The sequence below is a fragment of the Triturus cristatus genome, chromosome 1_2 (assembly GCF_964204655.1).
Source record: "Triturus cristatus chromosome 1_2, aTriCri1.1, whole genome shotgun sequence".
Classification (NCBI taxonomy): Eukaryota; Metazoa; Chordata; class Amphibia; order Caudata; family Salamandridae; genus Triturus; species Triturus cristatus.
In genome coordinates, this window is record NC_140580.1 from 312,057,533 (window position 1) to 312,076,412 (window position 18,880).

Consider the following 18,880-nt stretch of genomic DNA (forward strand, 5'->3'; position numbering starts at 1 on the left):
ATCTATATTCGCACACAAATATCTATTGTGACTACATCAAAAGACCCACCTTCAGATTTCCATCCGTTCTCATTATATGTTTCTTTTGGGGTCTATATTGAAATCCATGAGCATTTAAAACCAATTTTCAATAGACTTGTGGAGCCATGATGCGTTCTACCTATATAAAGAAACATTAATGTATTTTCATTATACTGTCAACCAATCATTATAATATAATGATCTAGTTTTCTGCTATCTTCCGTATGTACTGAATTACTAAAAATCAATCAGGTTCTTGGTCTATGTAGGTCCTAGTTTACAACCAACTCACTCCATATTGTCTGTATCAATATTCGTATCATTTTTTCTTTTGTATATGAGTACTGGTTTCACTCATATCTCAAAGATTATATATATACCTGTCCAAAATCAATTAGAAATCGTCCTACAATGTTACGCCACAACGCCTACCCAATAACAGCCATATAATGATTCCAAGAATGTACAATCTGAATTCGTCATCTTCGAAAATGTCTTATATATAATTTTATTCCGAATATCAACATGCCATCTTCCGTATTGGCGGGTCATGTACTTGTAAGTCACAGTCCCTTGAATAGCCATATATTCGTATAGTTGAAACAGTATAATAAGCGGGTCCACATTTAATGTATAAAACCGGCACTGCTGAAAGCCTTGTATCATATTCTGATTTCATATTTATCTAAGCCCACATTCCAAAATAATTAATCCTATATTCAACTCCTCGTTTACAAGAACTCACCAATTGTAGTGTCTAATTTACCACGTTTCGATTTCCAAACTTCCAATGTACACGCGCCCGACATTTTCCGCTCCATTTAAGCAGCGTAAAGCGTCAAAAATAGAAACAGAAAAGAGACCACAGTATCTAGCCTGCAGAATCTCTTCGCAAATACGGCGGCCATCTTGTAACTCACACGCATAGTCCTGTCGTCCATGCTCAGCACATATCTACAAGAACTTACCGATTGTAGTGTCTAATTTACCGCGTTTCAATTTCCAAACTTCCAATGTTCACGCGCCCGACATTTTCCGCTCCATTTAAGCAGCGTAAAGCAGAAAATAAACCACAGTATCTAGCCTGCAGAATCTCTTCGCAAAAACGACGGCCATCTAGCAACTCATAAATATAGTCCTATCATCTATGCTCAGCAAATGTCCATAAAAAATCCTTCGAAAACAGTACGGAAGCCAAACAGGTCCATGTTTGGTAATCCTACACTTTTCATTTAAATAGCGTGAAACATTCAGAATTGATACATGAAAAATACAAAGGTGCCTTGCAACCAAACTACTCACAAATACAGTGGCCATCTTAAAGTTTCTAAATACAGCATTCTCATTTCTACTCCACAATATCCATGAGAAGACCATTAAATATAACTTCGGGAACCAGCCGGTCTCCGATTAGTGGCCTTTCACCTTCCCCAACACACACCCTCTATACAATTTATTGTACCAACAGTGTTTTAGTTATGTATGATAACATTCCTTAATATTAGGGGCGAAGGCAATCATTTACAAAGCACGCTTAGATATAATGTACACAAACTTTGTAAATCTTGCTCCAAACCCATTTTTGATTTAGAACACCATTAGCAAATCACATTCTCTTTTTATGTTATTGGTTAAAATTGTTATCTGAATAGCTTACATTTCTCATAACATACTAGTACTCATTTTATTATCAAAGCATTTTAGCAATATTAATTACTCAGTCTCAATTCGGATTGTAATTCCTCAATACATACAAATTATAGAACTTATTTTTCTACAGGCGCTACCCCCACCTAACAGGGTTATGATTGTTGGAAGCATTACTGCTACAAACTCAATGTTTGCTTTTATCACGTTTTTGTTCATAGGAACTCAAAAAGTTCTTTATCAACGTTAATTCCCTGTTCCACTGCTCAAAGGGAAATGATCCATTTGCTTTCAATTTGACGCAGTCTTAGTGTCCTATTTCCACCTCTTTGATTCATTTGTTGTAGTGGATGTAGGTCGCTGCTGGGACTTTGTAAATATGGCAGCTGGAGGTGTTGTTGATGGTATCTCTGTTGGTGGTATTGTGGTGCCATTGTTGCCACATCCCTCAGAGTAATTTGGGATGGGGTAATGGTCTCCACTGGGGTAGGGCTAACGTCCATGATGACTGGCACATCATCATCCTTCTCTTCTACATCAACCTTCATAACTCTAAGGATTTCAGTAACCTACCTTTTCTCTAGCCTTGTCTCGTGGTGTGTCTCGCTCTCAGACTGAGGCGGGATCCAAGTGGTGTCTAGATCATCAAAGGAGGGCTTGGAGAAGTTGATGGACTAACTCTCCTTTTTCTTGCTGGGGATCTAGAAGACAATAGATCTTCTGAAAGAGTGGCTTGCTCTTCTTCCTCAGAAGAAAGCTCAATCTCCTGAACTGCCCCTACTTCTGGAGGGACTACCACGATTGGTGGTGGGTGCAGCTGTGGTTGCCCGCATATCTGAGTTTCCTGCATTGATTGGGTACTACTTTGCGATAACGATAACGAATTGCCATTATGGGAAAACGCACCATGCTACCACCAGCACGCCCAATAACTGCTAGTATTAACAGCATGCTTGAGAGGGATGTTAATATTGTCTTGGGCGAAATTTAACTCACGGAGCGGTGTATGTCCCTGGGCATTGAAGGGTGGGCGGACTAACTGATCATACCAAGTCTAACCCTTGCCTCAGCCACAGCGAACTGGAACTTATAAATCCCCAATTGCAAGCGGGAGCACAAGCGGGCCGGATATAATTGAGTTAGCTGAGTCACAACCTGATATTGATACTGCTACACTTGTGGGAATCCCTGTCGCTAAACGGAAGAGGAATAGCAGGAAACCTATTTGTATCAAAAGGAAGCAGCCCACCCGTACTGACCCCGCTCCCACCCGAACCTGCCTCTCTGCTTGGATACAGCCATCGTTAAGTACCAGCACTCCTGAAATCCCTGATTTTCCCATGATAATACAGAACATGAAACTGAGTTGCTCAATCGGCACACGTACTGAGGCGACACTATATCTCGAGAATCTTGGGGACACTGTTGCCAATATTGCTGCTGTGTTGGTGGCCAAACAAATTAATGAACTCCTACACAAAAGTTTGCTTCATTACAGGACTTTAAATATAATTTGGCTTTACTTATAGGGGGGTTGGTCAACCAGTGGGGAATGCACAAATGGTAGCTGCTGGGGGGGGGGGGTTAGTGAAGGCGCAACAACGAGCATTCCAAACCATGAAACCCAACCCCCAACTGTCAGAACCATTGCCCCTGTAAGTAATTTACGCATGACACACGGTCAAACTAGGGGTTGTTCCCAATTGCCCCATAACAGGCATGGCATTGCACCTATTGTTAATTCTACCACTACTTCACACCCTCATTCCATCCAGGATAGTGTTAACGGATCAAACAGATCCAATGGAGCAGACCAGAACATATTGCCTGGCAGCCTGAGTAGTAATGCCTTAGCCTCCCCAAGCTGTAACCCCCTGATAGCAAATCAAGATGTCTTGAGCTTGCCACCTGCTGCCAGTCCTTATGTGCTGGTGGTGGCAGGGGTACCAACCCTAAAGAGGGATCAGCATGAGTCATGGATCCAATTACGCAATAAATGCGCGGATTGGCTATCGAGGCATAGGAGGTTTCATGTATCTAAAATGAAGGACATTATCATGGCACGTAGAGTTGGGTGGGTTGGCGTATCTACCAAGAACATTGAAGGGGACTGTATTGTAATCAATTTTCACAGACCATCTTTGGTGAGACACCTACTAAGAGCCTGTGAGCCCAAAACATCTAATAGCACTAATATATGTGCACTACCCCTTGGTTACTTTTATAAACCAAACCAAGGGCTCCGCTTCAATGAGATTCTTCAAACCCCCACTGCTAATAGGTTTCAGGCCTTGTCTTGATTGGATGCTCAAGACTGACTATTGCCCCTTTTGGAAGCCCCTGGCCTTGCTGATGGATTACCCCACCCCCCTGCAACTAAGTTCACTAGCTTCCACACACCAATGAGGGTTTGAGGCAGCCCAGATCTTTGTATCCTAAGTTGGAATGTTGCGGGGTTGCACTCTAAGCTTCATCAACTGACTGGTTACAACTTATCAGGGAGCAGGATATTCTTCTATTCCAAGAAACATGGGCTACCCAAAACCTATTTATCAAGGGGTTCGAATGTCATAATATCTTAGCAACATCCCCCAAGCATGGTCGACCATTTGAGGGATTATCAATTTGGATTAATATCGCTGCAGGTGGCAGCATTAAAACTATATGTAAAAATAATAACAACATTCAAGCTATATTGTTTAATGGGGGGGTTTCCTTTTACTTAATTAATTTCTATAATAATGATTTTCATTCTGTACCAAATGGGAATTTTATAAATGTATTCAATTTTATTGCGCCCATCCAAAAACCCAAAGACTGTTTTAAGTTAACTGGAATCTGCCTAGGGGGCGATTTTAATGTCAAGTTACCACAACTACAGCCTAGTAAACAACTATATAGCAGTGGACAAATATGCCACAGGGGTACTGAGTGAATGGACCATCTGAACAATTATACCCTAACTAATGTCATGGAGATTGCTGCTATTATAAAAGATAATGCGCCCCCAGAATCGACATTTAGAGGGAGGGGCTGTTCATCCACAATTGATTGTTTTTATCTCTCCTGTCTTAGAAACCAGCCTGCCGAAAGCTGAAACTATGGCCACAACATTTGGGGACCACAATCCAATTCAAATAGTATTAAGATTATCCCCAGCCCCAATACGTAACATAGAATGGGGTGCCAGGAATGTATCACCGTCTACAGATAAACTTAGATTGGTTTGGTGTGGCATTAACAATACTGACCTATTTAGCACAATGGTCAGAAAAAACTTGACCCTCATTATTCTTGGTTTGGAGGCCCAGGATCCACACCCTGAGGCAATTACTGCCTTCACTAACCTTTGTGGAGCTATTACATCTCTGTTGTCCAAACCTATCGCCACAGTAGAACGAGAACCTAGATGGTTCAATCGTGAGTGCTCAGCTGCCAACAGGCAGCTATGTAAGGCCTTGTCACACAGCCCAAGGTGCAAGTCATTGGTCAAGTCTTCAAGGCTGACGTACAAGCGGGCCACCGCTAATAGGAAGGAAGAATTATTAAGTGAGCACTGGGACGCGCTTGTTAATGCTACCAGCTTAAAAAACGGGAATATATTCTGGACTGCTGTCAAAGATCTAAGAATAATGGGGCAGCCGCTAACCTCCATTAACGAGTGCAACCTGGGAAAGTCACTTTTTCGTAATTTACTCAGCGCCTGCTCCAGAACTTGACCTTTTTAACTATAGGGCACCATCTGGGGTTTCAATATCGATAACAGAGATCGAGGAGGTCATACACCAGAGCGTGGGCTATAAAGCCCCTGGCCCTAACGGGCTACCCATTGACCTCATCAAATATAAACCCGACTTTTGTGCCCCACTGCTGGTAAATGTTATCAACAACTAGCCCAACTGCCAAAGACATGGACCACCAGCATCAGTGTGCCAATTTTTTTAAAGGGTGATCGCTCGCAATCTAGCTGTTATAGGCCAATCTCCTTAATAGGCAACACCCTTAAATTTTCAGGCAAAGTTTTATATAATAAAATTTTAATCTGGACAGAGGATAATCACATTTTAGAACAATGCCAACTAGGTTTTAGGAGTAAAATTGCCACAAATGAGCAGTGCTTAAACCTTAATCTGATTACTGGAAAGTATACTATTGCGCAGCACTCACCACTTTATCTAGCTTTTATGGACCTGACCTAAGCCTTTGACTTTGTTAACAGGTCTCGTCTATGGTCCATCCTCCTAGCTTACAGCTTGGATGAGGCCCTTGTTCACTTTCTGGCCTACCTTCACACGGACCTGAAAGCCAGGGTCAAGATCGGTGTCGGGGGTGACGTGTCCAATGATATCAGTGTTGGCAGAAGGGTTAGGCAAGTGTCTGCCCTAGCACCCCTCCTTTTTATTATTTATATAAATAACTTGCACAAATCACTGATTACACTCACAGATGACGTCCCCAGAATTAAAGATAAAATCCTCCCGCTGCTTTTATATGCAGATGACGTGGTTTTAATTGGTCGTACACCAAATGCACTGCGCACTTTAGTACGAGGATTCACGGATTTTATGACTGGTTTAGACCTATTCACAAATTTTAGGAAATAATTCAATATGTCTTGTGGGCCAAGGAAGTATCCCTTAAACTCTATCTCTGTGGGAGACCAAAAATTTACTTGCACCGCCACTTTTCCCTACTTGGGGATGGTCTTCGTTGCAAACGGCATCTGGTCTGAACACCTGGCATACTGTAAAAACAAGTTCTCGAAGGCCACTAACTCAATCCTTAGCCTCCCCGGTCCTAAAAGATCAGTGTCAATTCCAGAAATTTTAAAGATTTTTAAGTCACAGTGCATACCAATAGCCACCTATCGCGCATACGTTTGGGGTATTGCTAAAAGTGTTAGCGTCCAATTAGAGGAAAACAGATTTTGTAGAAAACTCTTGAGTGCCCCAATTTCTACTCCTCAGTACATATGTCACATCGAACTAAAATTAGGGTATATTGAAGATTTTATAAGGGCACGCCCTGCACTATTTTGACTAGCCATAATGAAAAACCCTGGAGCATCCCTCACAAGGAACATAATAGATGATTGTATTTGCTGCAAGAAAGGGATGGATATTCCATGGCTTGCTGGGGTCATTAAGAGTTTGGAAAGTGTTAATTTTAGAGGATTGTTTTTTAACCCAAACACAGTTGAGACAGTCGATAAAAAAGTCCTTAGGTCAACACTGTACACACTTTATAGTGCGGAACGTTTAGAGAGAGAATCAAAGAAACAAACTGTTGCTAAATTTATACCCATTGAGCAAACCAAACACTGTTTACCTAGCTACAGTGTTTTACCAATGTCGCATTGGGAAAGAGCAAGGTTTAAGGTTATTGTCAAGGGACAGGTTAGGATTTTTTTTTTCGGAGATCAAGGCTCAACAATATCTGGTAGAATTAAAAGAGCAGAAGGGGGGATAGGGGTTAGTTCTCTCGTTTGGCTTTCGGGATATATAATAGTTTTTTAGAAGAATCTTCGGCAGGGATTAAGGTACTCAAGGGGGACACGAGGGAGAGGGGGGGCTGCGACTGCTGCATTCTAAGCTGCCACATATGGGTCATGAGCGACCCATTTGCCTGTAAGGGGGGAGGGCGTGGGGGGGGAGTTCTAGGGGAGGGGTGGGATTGGGGAAGGGAGGGGAACGGGGGTTTACACGGTGTTGCACAGCACTAGGTCCGAGATGTCTTAACAACCACAAGAGAGGTATCAATGGAAGAGGGGAGGTAAGGCTACAATCTTTACAAGAAATAAGGAATACAGGTAATATATGTAATAACATTTCGTTTTTTTGGATGGGTCAGACATATGATGTATTTTAATGAGTATAAGGATTGCTTCCCTTAATGTGTGTGGGCTGAACGATCAGGTGAAAAGACAACGCGTTGCAGCTGCCCTGAGATTAATGTGGTTGGATTTTGTTTGCTTGCAGGGATAAGGGGTCACTTAATGGAACAGCTTGGTTTCTTCCTGCTCGCATATTCAAGACAGGGGACTAGGACCAGAGGGGTGGCTATTTTGTCTAAAAGAAGGGATTTCAAGGTTATTAGGAAGAATGAAGATCAATGGGGGAGATGGGTTCTGATGGAATGTGTAATTAATGATCAAACAGTTACTATTGGATCAGTGTATGGATCCACCGAGGATGACCTGGGTGTTTTCGAATTTTTAGATTCAGAACTGGCTTTATGGCCAGAACCAGTTATTTTGGGGGGAGATTTTAATATAAATGGGGTTGGGGGTTTGGGTACGGAGGAAGGACAGCAATATCGAGGTCGGAAGAAAAAAGTATGTCGAGCAATACTTAATTTGGCGTATCATAATTCCTTAACTGACGCATGGAGACGCTTGAACCCATTAGACGATGGAAAAACTTATTACTCTGCCCCACATAAGGTCTGTGTTAGGTTGGATTATTTTTTTATATCAAATTCTTTAATTTCTGAAAGTCGGATAGAGAAGTTTCCTTGATTGGTTTCTGATCATAATCCATTGGTTTTAACAGTAAAATCGATAGGAAGTGAAAGGCGGACGCGAACATAGACCTTTGAGAGGAGGTTGCTTAAGGATGATGATTATGTTAATCATATGAATAACTGGATAACTACGTTATGGGAAATTAATCGTGGTAGCACTTCCTCAGGTGTGATTTGGGACGCTTTCAAGTCCGGTGTTCGGGGGGAGACCTTAAGTTATAGTTTGTATAAACAAAAACAAGAGGAGGTCAGAGTTAATAAAATGGTTAAAGCAGTTGCGGAGGCAGAGCAGGAGTTGATTCTTGCAGTCCAGGCCGGCGTCTCTCCGGATTCGGTGCTCCTTAAAATTTTGTGTATTAAAGCAGATATAAATGTGGGTTTTGCTACAAAGGCAGCCGCGACTTACTTGACCAAAAGGGAACAATGCCACGAGCTGAGTGAGCGGGTGGGGCATATTATCGCAATTCGTACAAGGCAGAGAGTGATGTCGGGAGAGATCAAAGAAATATCTGATAGTAAAGGAGGTAAAGTCACTGATTCCGAGGGAGTTAGAGAAGTCTTTAGACAGTTTTCTGCTAAATTATATAGCGAGGATCAGTCAGGTGATCCCTCAGATATCCAGCGGTATCTGGGGGCTCTCATCCCTACCCAGCTCTCTGATGAAGACAGGGAGGCTTTAGATGCACCCTTGAAATTTGAGGAAATTCTCGTGGCTCTTAATAATCTCCCCTCAGGTAAGGCTGCTGGTCCTGACTTAATCTCCATTGAATTCTATAAAACATTTCAAAACGTAATACACCTTGACTTGGTTGATACAATCTTACAGGCACAATCAGGAAAATCTGTCCCAGTCTCCTGTGCAGGCGCCGATATTGTGGTGATTCCGAAAAAAGGTAAGTCATTCTTGGAACCGGGTTCATATAGACCTATTACCCTCATGAATTCGGATGCTAAAAACTTTTCTAAGGTAATGGCTCTTAGGCTGCGTAAAATAATAGGGCAATTGGTTAGCCCAGCATGGGTTTATCCCAAAGAGGGGAACTACACAACATGTTCGCAAGGTAATCACTTTATTTGATGCCACGGAAGTCTCAGGAGAACCTATGGCGGTTATGTTCTTGGAGGCAGAAAAGGCATTCGACCGGGTCTCCTGGTACTACCTTTGGGCTGCTCTATCGTGGTGTGGTATTGGAGTAGGGTTTATTAGGGCAATTCAGGCACTTAATCGGCCTCCCACAGCCCAGCTTAGAATCAACGGAGGGCATACATCGGCAGTGCAGATTAAACGAGGTACCCGCTAAGGGTGTCCATGCTCGCCCCTGCTATTTGCGGTTTACATCGATCCGCTGATTGGAATTAAACGACCAAATTATTCCGATTAAGATTCAGGGCCAACTGTTTAAAACTTTAGTTTATGCGAACGACGTTGCGATAGGGACTCCTTCTCCAACTAGGGCAATTGTGGAAGTAGAAATGGAGGCTGAGGTATTTGGTCGGATATCGGGATATGCGTTAAATGGCCCCAAGACACAGATTATTAAGAATAACCAGGTGATTTGTAACGATGTGCGGGTAGTTAAATCGGCTGGATATCTCTGTATTAGTATTTCAGCAGATTTAGATAAGATCGTAGAGCACAATATTGAACCTATAATGGTTAAAAGTAAGAAAGATCTTGATAGGTTACATGACCTTAATCTCTCCCTGGTTGGGCGCTCTAATGTGGTTAAAATGATCATTTTGCCCAAATTCCTCTATCTGTTTAGGACAATTCCATTGATATTTGAAGGTAAATGGTTTGTGGCAATTGAACGTTTGATCAACAGATTCATATGGGCACAAGGGAAAACCAGGAGAGCCCTTCGATTTATAACTCTTCCTAGGGATAGGTGTCAGAACTGCTGGAATCAAGTGCGGTCCCCTCAGGAACAGATGACCTTACCCCAAATCCACCACGACCAAAACCAGTAGCAGGCAACAACCTCTGCCACTAGACCTTGCCCGAGGGGGAAAGGGGAAGTGGAAGACAAAACAAGAGAGACACGCCTTCAGGATACTGGCTCCTACTTCTGGGATTCTGTAGAAGTTCTGCAATAAATAAGCACACAATTCTTCACTTATTACTGCTAACCTCTCTATACTCTCACCCTTACTCCTCCCCACTATAGTGTTCCTTACCCGTATCTCATATAAGGCTAGCTCCTCTCTGACTGTCTTGTCTGTAATGTATGTTATTATGCACCTCTGGTTAACTGAAAGAACCCCGCCAAATGCAGATTTAAGTCTTTCCATAAACTTGCAGGTTCTTGGCTCTAAAGTCTTTTAAGTTTTTTCCTCAGATTAAACTCTCACTGTTGCACATAATATTTCTCCATATATATCTACAAACTTAGAATTATCTGAAGTAGTCTTTGGTTCACTCAAAGTCTGATGGTCTTGGTAAAAGTTGCGAGTGGATGATCATTTCACAATTAAACACTCTTACTTGAAGGTTGAAAGAACTTCTCTTGACAGAAGTTACATTTCACTGCATTACTCATACTGATCCCAAACTCTGAATTGCCACCAGCTTCTCTTCCTCCAGGATATTGTATTTCTGGTGAAGAAAGATTATGTTTTGTTAAACACTCATAATTAACTTATAACTTCATATCACAAGTTACTTCCCATTAAGAGTCAGGAATTCGGCTCGTATTCTGAATTCTTCGAAGAGAAACTGAAGAGAAGGCACAGAGCGCGGAAAACTAGCTCCTGTCAGAATTTCTCCTCAGTTGAAGTGCGCTGTGCGGTAGTCACGCACGCGCGTTAACTGTCAACACTGCTTCAAAAAAGAACAACTAGACCGCGCACCGCTCTAGCAGTGGTAGCGAACCGGTCTTTCTTGGAAAATGGCGGAACGACATAATTCATGCAACACAAAGCGGAGAGACGATCTCCAACACGGATTCAGCCTCTTCCAACGAGGGTACTTCAGATCAGGTAATTTAATGGAGGCTGAGCGTTGTTTCTCAAGTCTCCCCATCTGATCCTTCTCGTGGATCTTGACAGTACTCCCCACCAAAGAGCATCCCCCCAACCTGGGTTTAGTGGGGTTAACTTTGTGAAACTCTCGAATGAGTCTTGGAGCATGAATGTTGGTATGAGGCTCCCAGGATCGTTCTTCAAGGCCAAAGTTCTTCCAGTCAACCAGATAGTACAGTTTGCCTTTCCTATAAGTGGAGTCTAAAATCTTTTGTACTTCAAACTCTTCTGCAGACTGTACTAAAATGGGTTTAGGAGTTGGACGAATTCTTACATTTGGTGGACTTTTCTTTAGTAAGGAGACATGAAATGTAGGATGCACCTTCAAGTATGAAGGTAAATGAATTTTGACTGTAACTGGATTTAATATTTTTTCCACTATAAATGGTCCAATGAATCGAGGTTGAAATTTTCGGTTCTCTTTTAATTTCAAATTTTTTGTGGACAGCCAAACCTTATCTCCAGGATTAAAATCCGGAGCTACTCTCCTTTTCTTGTCAGCTTGCTTTTTATAAGAAGCCTTTGCCTTAGTCTAGTTTCCCTTAACTCTGGCAAAAGAATCCTGCACCTCAGACACAAACTGCTCAACTGCTGGGACTGGACTTTCCTCTTTCTCTAATATGAGAGTTGGATGCCTGCCATAATTTAGATAAAAGGGAGTACTGCCAGTGGAAGAGTGCTTGGCGTTATTATAAGCGAATTCTGCTGCCCAAACTAACTCTGACCATTCAACCTTCTGATCCAATAGGTAAAGCCGAAGATACTGCTCAAGCTCTTGATTAACCCTCTCTGTCTGACCGTCTGTTTCTGGATGGAAACTAGTGGAATAGCGGGTGTCTATCCCTAATCTCTTAGTGAAGGCTCTCCAGAAATGAGAAACAAATTGTGTGCCTCGGTCAGAAATTAAAATTTTTGGCACTCCATCTAGCCTCACTATGTGCTGGGAAAAAAGCTGGGCCAATTGTGGAGCATTAGGAACCTTTTTCAACGGGACAAAATGCGCCATTTTAGAAAAAACATCCACTAACACCAAGATGGTATTAAACCCTTGACTTGGGGGAAGATCAACAATCAGATCCATCGACACGGTGTGCCAAGGGTGTGGTGGGATAGGTAGTGGCAACAACTGCCCTTGTGGAGGCCTTCGATCAGATTTCCCTCTTAAGCATCTGTCACAAGTGGTCACATATTGTCGTATCTGTGGTCTCATACCTGGCCACCAGAAATTCCTTTCCACCAACTCCAAGGTCTTGTGAATTCCTTTGTGCCCTGCGAGCAGATTATCATGGCAAGATTTCAACGCCCTTTCTTGAAGCTCAGCTGTTGGAAGGAATAAACGATTATCTTGATAGGGAAGTCCATCTCTGATTTCTCTACCTTCTGCTCCTCTGATCCAGTCACTCATTTCATGGTTGGTCATAGCCTCTTGAATTTTGACTGCAAACTCAGAAGTATTGGTGACTAGAATTACCTTTTCTTCTGGGATAATATTCTGCAGTTCTCTAGAGGATTCCTGGGAATCAGAGTGGATTCTTGATAGCGCGTCTGCCTTTGCGTTGCTCACCCCTGGCCGAAAGGTTATGACAAAATCAAAGTCAGCAAAAAACAAAGACCATCTTAACTGCCTGGCTGTCAGAGTGCGAGCTGATTTTAGAAATTGCAAGTTCCGATGATCTGTAAACACTGTAACCTTGTGTTTCGCCCCCAGCAGGTAGTGCCGCCACTCCAAGAATGCACATTTTACGGCCAGCAATTCTTTATCGGCAATTGAATAGTTGCACTCTGGAGGAGTCAGTTTTCTTGAGTAATAAGCCACAGGGTGAGGCTGGCCAGTCTGAGGATGACGCTGAGAGAGAATTCCCCCTATTGCCACATCTGAGGCGTCAGCTTCAACATAAAATGGATCTTCTGTCTTCGGATGCAACAAAATTGGGGCTTGAATGAATGATTTTTTCAAGAATTGAAAGGCTTCTTCAGCTTCAGCTCCCCAAATGAACTTAACACCTTTTTTCAAAAGTCGAGTAATGGGTGCCACCTTCTGGGAGAAGTTCGGAATGAATCTTCTATAAAAGTTCGAAAATCCCAAAAAACTTTGAACCTCTTTCACCTATCTTGGGGAAGGCCATTCCTGCACTGCCCTGACTTTTGTAAGATCCATGCTCACTCCTTCGGGAGACAGTACGAATCCCAAAAACTCCACACGCCTTACATGAAAGGCACATTTTTCCAATTTCACGTATAGGTGGTTTTCCAACAATCTGGTTAAAATGGCTCTGACATGCTGCGTGTGTTCATCCACATTGTCTGAAAAGATTAAAATGTCATCTATGTAGACAACAGCGAATCTATCCAGAAATTCTCCCAACACATCGTTCACAAAATGCTGAAAGGCAGCAGGAGCGTTGCATAGCCCGTAGGGCATTACTTGGTACTCAAATAGCCCGTACCGAGTGCGAAATGCTGTTTTCCATTCATCTCCGGGAGCCACTCTGATTAAATGATACGCTCCCCGCAAATCCAATTTGGTATATATCTTGGCATTTTTCACTTGATCCATCAAGACTGAAATCAGTGGAAGAGGATAGCGATTTTTAATGGTCACCTGATTCAGGGCTCTATAATCTATGCATGCTCGAAGATCACCATCTTTCTTGGGGATAAAAAAGAGAGGAGAGGAGACTGGTGACTGAGAGGGGCGTATAAATCCACTGGCTAGATGTTGGTCCAAATAATTCTTCAAAAATCTATTCTCAGTTTCGGTGAGGGCATAGATGCGACTGCACGGGAGTACAGCTCCTGGCTCAATCTCAATTTTGCAATCATAAGGGCGATGGGGTGGCAACTTCTCCGCTTCTTTCTTATCAAACACTGTGGATAAATCCTTATATTCCAAAGGAATTTCCTTGGTTCCCACGGTACAAATCTGAGCTGGATGATGATGAACCAGATTTCTAACTGGAGAGTCTTCAAAAGGTCTAATTTGATTACCAAAACAATTTTCTTGACAAAAGGAGGAATCCATAACTATTGTTCTTTTGCTCCAATCAATGCGCGGGTTATGTTCGGTTAGCCATGGTAAGCCAAGAATCAACTGAAATTGAGGTGCGTCAATTAAATTGAACACTAGAAATTCAGAATGACCATTTAACCCCGTTAGCTGGACCAATTCGGTTTCATGAGTGATAGGCCCTGATGATAAATTGGTGCCATCCACTGCGCGCACCACTTCCACTAATTGCTTTTCAACAAACTTTACTCCAATCTGCCGAGCATATTTTATGTCGCAGAAATTCCCGGTGGCCCCTGAGTCAATCATCACTGAGACCTTACTGATCTCTTTATCACGGAATTTCACTGTGAAGGAGGCCACCAAATGAGGGGCTGCAGACTGCAAAGTATTCACGATTTGCTGTGGTTCTGGAGCTGACTTAATAGACGCTTCCACCCGTGCAACTCCGTCTACGGGTGAAGCCGGCCTTTTCCCTGCTGAGAAGTCTTGGGCCTTTTCGGACATTCCTTCACAAAGTGCCCAGACAAACCACAATACAGGCAAAGTTGAGCATTCCTTCGACGATCCTTCTCTTCTTTGGTCAAAGGCCCCCTCACCGAACCAATCTGCATAGGTTCTTCAGAAGACCCTCCTTCAGCACTCTTGTGGCCTTCAGTTTTTACTCGATCCCAACGAGGAGGCAAAGGACGAAAATCCTTTTTCTTCTCATTTCGACGCTCACTTAATCGATGGTCTAATTGCAACACCAAATCAATCAACTCTGATATTTCGGTGGGTCTTTGAGGAATTTGTGCCAGGGCATCTTTTAACTCATCTTTCAAGCCTCTGTAAAAAATGGCAGCTCTTTTCTCCTCCGGCCAATTTGTTTCTACTACCAACTTGTTGAAGTTCGCTAAATATCCTACTAGGTCTCGACTCCCTTGCTTGAGCTCAAGTAGTTCATTATCCGTCGCTTGTGAGGCAGAACGGCGATCAAAAATTCGTGCAAACTCTACTTTGAAGGTGTCAAAATTGCATAGTATTGGATCATTTCTGGTGACCAGAGACATAGACCAGGCGGCTGCATCGCCTGTCAGATACGACAAAATAAATGCCACCTTCGCCTGATCTTCCGCAAAGATTACAGGACGACACAAAAAGTGCAAGGAACACTGGGTCAAAAAAATTTGGGCCTTGTGGGGGTCCCCACTATATCTCTCTAGGGAAGCTAAAGGAATGATGGGTGAAATGGCATGAATAACTTGAGTAGATATGTCGGAGGGGGAAGGGTTAAAAGAATGAGAGGGAACTCCTTTGAAAGCTGAGCCTGCTGCAACCAACTCATCTAACCTTTGCCGAGTTTGAGTGGACTCCTGACTGGACCTTCTAACCTCCTCCCTCAAAGATTTGTTTTCTTCCAAGGCATTATTTAACTGTTCCTGAATACTATTTAAAATGTTTGTTAAGGCCTTCAAATCTAAACCTTCCGCCATACTGTCCAGGAGGGGACCTAATTTCCCCTAAAGAGGAAGGCACTTCAATCTGTCAGAACTGCTGGAATCAAGTGCGGTCCCCTCAGGAACAGATGACCTTACCCCAAATCCACCACGACCAAAACCAGTAGCAGGCAACAACCTCTGCCACTAGACCTTGCCCGAGGGGGAAAGGGGAAGTGGAAGACAAAACAAGAGAGACACGCCTTCAGGATACTGGCTCCTACTTCTGGGATTCTGTAGAAGTTCTGCAATAAATAAGCACACAATTCTTCACTTATTACTGCTAACCTCTCTATACTCTCACCCTTACTCCTCCCCACTATAGTGTTCCTTACCCGTATCTCATATAAGGCTAGCTCCTCTCTGACTGTCTTGTCTGTAATGTATGTTATTATGCACCTCTGGTTAACTGAAAGAACCCCGCCAAATGCAGATTTAAGTCTTTCCATAAACTTGCAGGTTCTTGGCTCTAAAGTCTTTTAAGTTTTTTCCTCAGATTAAACTCTCACTGTTGCACATAATATTTCTCCATATATATCTACAAACTTAGAATTATCTGAAGTAGTCTTTGGTTCACTCAAAGTCTGATGGTCTTGGTAAAAGTTGCGAGTGGATGATCATTTCACAATTAAACACTCTTACTTGAAGGTTGAAAGAACTTCTCTTGACAGAAGTTACATTTCACTGCATTACTCATACTGATCGCAAACTCTGAATTGCCACCAGCTTCTCTTCCTCCAGGATATTGTATTTCTGGTGAAGAAAGATTATGTTTTGTTAAACACTCATAATTAACTTATAACTTCATATCACAAGTTACTTCCCATTAAGAGTCAGGAATTCGGCTCGTATTCTGAATTCTTCGAAGAGAAACTGAAGAGAAGGCACAGAGCGCGGAAAACTAGCTCCTGTCAGAATTTCTCCTCAGTTGAAGTGCGCTGTGCGGTAGTCACGCACGCGCGTTAACTGTCAACACTGCTTCAAAAAAGAACAACTAGACCGCGCACCACTCTAGCAGTGGTAGCGAACCGGTCTTTCTTGGAAAATGGCGGAACGACGTAATTCATGCAACACAAAGCGGAGAGACGATCTCCAACACGGATTCAGCCTCTTCCAACGAGGGTACTTCAGATCAGGTAATTTAATGGAGGCTGAGCGTTGTTTCTCAAGTCTCCCCATCTGATCCTTCTCGTGGATCTTGACAATAGGGGAGGATGGGCAGTTCCCGATTTTAAGTTATATTACTGGGCAGCAGCCTTCCAGTATATGAGTGGGCTTATGGGAGGAGACACCTCAGATCCGGAGGTTAAGATAGGATCAATTGATATATATGCAATACTTATTGGTGAAGATGCTGGAAATTGTTTCCTGAAATATACAGATCCTGGGTGCTATAAAAGAACCAGATTTAAGACACTTATAGCAGGCTTTAAAATTTGGCCATTATTTTGTAAAAAACTGGGGCTGGGTAGATTCAACGCTTATACTCGGATTGAAGGGAATGTGTCTCTTCCAGGAGAAATATTTGCAGATACTGTTATGGGTGATTGGGGGCGGCGGGGGATTCGGAATTTGGGGGAGCTCAAGGTGTCTTACAGTTTACCGAAATTCAAGGGAAGTATGATATCACTAGGAATATTTTTTTTAAGTTTTTGCAAGTTTGGAGTTATTTGATGAATAAACAGGGTGGAACTGCCGGGTTCTGTAAAAATAGGATATTGGATGCCATTGAGGGCGGGGCAGAATGTTCTATAAAGAAAATTTATGCTGAGCTGTCTGTATTAAGAAGTGATGATCTGGAAAAATATGGAAGGAAATGGGCAGATAAACTCCAGGTCGACCAGGATTGCTTTCAGGACTCTCTAGAATTGGGGCGGACCATACTCTGCTCATCAGCACTACAGGCCCAACATTATAAGACGATATATTCTTTATACCATACACTTGATAGGATTGCTCAATGGGGGGGGAACTACAGGAATTACGTGCCCCCGGTGTGACAGCAGCGAGGCTGATATTGTTCATATTTTTGCGCTATGTCCACAACTTAATTTGCTGCTTAGGGCTATTGAAACTTTTTTAGATATAAAAATCTAGGAATTAATGTTGCTCTTACGCCAGCATGGATTCTCCTTGGGGTAGGTGGGGGAAATGAGCAGGCTAGTTCGTCTTATTTCTTGTTCATGGCTATGTCAGTTTTGAGAATCTGTGTGGCAACAGCATGGCTGGATAAGGTAGCCCCAACATTCCATCAATGGTTGGCTAGACTGTTGACAGTATATAATCTGGGAAAAGGGATATATGATAAGAAGGGGAAAAAGGGTAGAATCCTAGGAAAGCGTATATGGGAACCTATCAGGAGGTGGAAGGAGAATGTTTCAAAATAAGTGTGGAAAAAAGATAAAACCTGAACTTATGTAGATTTTGGGGGATAAATGATTGTTTTCATGTTTTCATTTTTTCTGATCTATGTGCCTCTCGGGCAAGGGAGTGTGCTTTGTGCAAAATTATTGTGACTCTTTTTTTTTGGATAATAGAAAAACTCAATAAAAATGTAAAAAAAAAAAAAAAAGAAGCAGCAAGCTCGCGTCGCAGTAGGAGACGCAAGCAAAATCCGAGGGAAGCCCACAGCTGCCCTGGGAGCAGGGCTGAAATACCCGAGCCTGCTTGTGTAGGGCTGCCAGACAGCTGAGCCCAAACCCCAGAGCCCGCTATAGCATGGCATAGAGCCACCAGGCGAGGGGGTGGGCAGGAACCCCAGGAAATGAGCCCGCTCATGCAGGGCCTCCACCCCAGGGACACGGGTCCTGCTACAGCAGGACCTCGCACTTACCTGAAACACACACTTGGAGAGTCAGTGCAGAACAAAAAAAAACAGGAAATGGGTTGGGTTGCCCCTCCTCTTATACTAGGTCAAGGGTGATGGTGGTCGGCAATGTTGGGGAGGGATGGGAGGCAGGGGATGGTAATTTGCTTTGGAGGGTTCTGGGGTAGGGCTAAAGCTTACTACGTAACTCTGTTGGCGAGGAAGACTTACGAGGAGGTAATGGAGGAAGCAGCCCAAGGTAAAGTACTCACTGCAAGTATGCAAATCCACGTGTGCTGTCTGCTGAAAGGCACCTTACAAAAAAGAGGAAATTAAAATATGCGTCAGCCATTAATTACAGTGTCTGGGTTCTGGTAG